This window comes from Eptatretus burgeri, chromosome 1 (genome assembly GCF_056783735.1).
Source record: "Eptatretus burgeri isolate ZD-2024b chromosome 1, Ebu_testis_v1, whole genome shotgun sequence".
Classification (NCBI taxonomy): Eukaryota; Metazoa; Chordata; class Myxini; order Myxiniformes; family Myxinidae; genus Eptatretus; species Eptatretus burgeri.
Window position 1 is genome coordinate 146,767,638 of NC_140961.1, and position 2,667 is coordinate 146,770,304.

Consider the following 2,667-nt stretch of genomic DNA (forward strand, 5'->3'; position numbering starts at 1 on the left):
GTAAAAAGTGGTGCAGAGTTAAGCTGTTTAAGCAGCATTGGCAGCAATAAGACATCAATCCTGTATCTGGTACATCAAGAATAATGAGATGAGTATAATTAAATTATTAAATCTGTTGTCATAATTAAATTGTATGTCATGGAATTACAAAGGCAGAAAGACCATTTGGATATTTTCATTGGAAGTACTGATTAAATACGTTGAGGAAGCAGCAGATGATGTTAATGTGGTTTTAGAGAATAGCCAAACACCTGACCAATGATTTGGACAAAAGTTTGCATAATCTTGCACAGAGGAGTAGGATGATAAGCAGTAGCACTTCCCCAAAGATGCAAACAATATTCTATACATGGCCAAGTGGGTTATTTCGTCAGAAAAAAATTATCACTTCAAAAAAGTAAAGTACAACAACAGCACAAGTACAATTTCAAAAATACAAACGAGAAGAAAAGTAAATTACATTTGCATCTGTTGAAAATAGTTTATAATCAATTCAGTGTAAAAACAATGATAGATGGCAGTGAAACTTCGGAAATTAAAAATATGAAGCAAAAATTATCATTGCGTAATTAACAATCAACATGTTGTCTCAGCACATTACAAAAAATAGGGACAATAAACCTGGGCGCTCATCTGCTCCTGGCTGGATAAGAAAACCAGGGAACCACTGATAGGCGTGTCTAACCCACAAAATATTTCATGGAGAAGAAAGTTAATAACTCTGGATTGTGTTTTTCTTATGCAGTGAACAAACTTTGGTACATCCTGGGTGATGAAAGTTGTGAGGTTTCATCAAAATCATGTGTGTAGTTTCAGAGAAGACGTTACAAGTAATTGTGGATGGATGGATGGATGGATGGATGGATGGATAGTCGATGCGCCCTCCCATAAGCTACCGGGAACTATGTTCCAGGTGAGTTAACAACACGACTTAGGATGAGACAGAGAACCAAATTTGAATCCTCTTGCCCAGAATCAAAATACATAAATGTGATTGGGCTCTGCACACAACAAGGATGGACAATGAATTAATGGGAGGAATCACAACCTGGAAACTGAGAGTGAGACCTTGAGGAAGCAGAGTTCAAATCAAATCGGGAAGATACAAAACCCATAAATTCTCCATGCAATTGAAGAACATAGCCAACAAGGGGTCTGCTGAAGCCTTCCATTTTATCCATAGATTTGTGAAGATGACAATTATTCACCTGTTATATTTGTAATAATTTTTTCTTATTAGTCTCATCATTGACAATTATTTGACAGGATAAAATTGAATGAAAAACAAAATGCCTGTAAAAAAAAACAAAAAAATAGAAAAAAACGAACAACTAACGTACCGTAAGCACTGAACAGCTCCTGGAGGTTCTTTGTAGGAATGTTCAGGTGTCACTACAGCGACGTGAATTGGAAAAAGTCCACCAAGCATGATATCTCCATGTTGTGCGATTCCATATTGTTCAACACGAGTCCGAGACATGCATGTCCTTCCGCTCACAGGAAGTGTGAACAGACAAAGCATGAATGTAAAACATAGTATGATATATGGCATACCATTAAATACATACATCATGTGCAAGTGAACGTAGCTGCAACTTCGAGAAAGCAATGTGTTCAGTCTGTCATGAACTTAACAAGTGAAACCACTTGAGCATTCACTGCTCACACTTCCATGATTTCTTTTAAAGGGAGCCCTTTTCTTGGTATTTAATTCAGAAAACAATTATTTTCAAATACTACAACTTGTCAAATGAAATACCAGAACCTAAATTCATTAAAAATTATGAAATTAAATTTCTCTGTTAGCCAGTTACACCAATTCCACTCAATGATTAATACGAGTTTCAAGTTTGGAAATTTCATTAATGACCAATTATACTTAAAATGTTGTATTGATTTAAAAATGAATGTGATTTTCCAGGTAACGCTGAAAGTCAGCGAGAATATGAAGTTTCAGAGAACCTGGCATATGTGCTTCTTGTTTGGATGTCTACTGGGATTGCATTGCAAGCAATGCATGTCTGAATCCTCTGATAAATATGGTTCGCTCAATATTTCTTTTCAATGTGTTCTGGCTCGTTGTTCAACACATGTCATAATGATTGCTGCACTGCACTCAATTCTTATAAAACACGACTCAAAAGTCACAATACAGCATGTAAACATTAGGTAACAAATCCATTTTAAAATGACACTTCTGAGCCTTTCTTTCTTCATCAAGGTGTATTTGGTTCTATTAGCATCCTTATGCTATCATTTGGTTCTATCCTTATGGATGGATACTCCCTGAAAATTGTGTGGCTGTATTTTTGTATTACCTGAAAAACCCTCTCCCACCGGGAGTGGTGGTATACAATACACATTTTCCTGGAGAGAATTGAGTGTCCTCCCCAGAGGATAAACCACTGGGACTCTAACTTTCTCTTTTTTTTTAACCACCGAAAACCTCCCCATGCACACTCTGAGTATAACCAGTATGTTTTTGTAACTCATTCCATCCAGCTGTTCAGGAGTGTATAAAAGTCGAACAATCAAACAAGCAGTCATAGACTGGTACTTACGAAATCGTCAACTTGACCTCTGACCTTGTCTAAAAAAGCTGTCTCTGGAGAAGGTAGCGACGCAAACCAGAAGTTTCTACGATGATTCTGTACCAAACCATCAAAA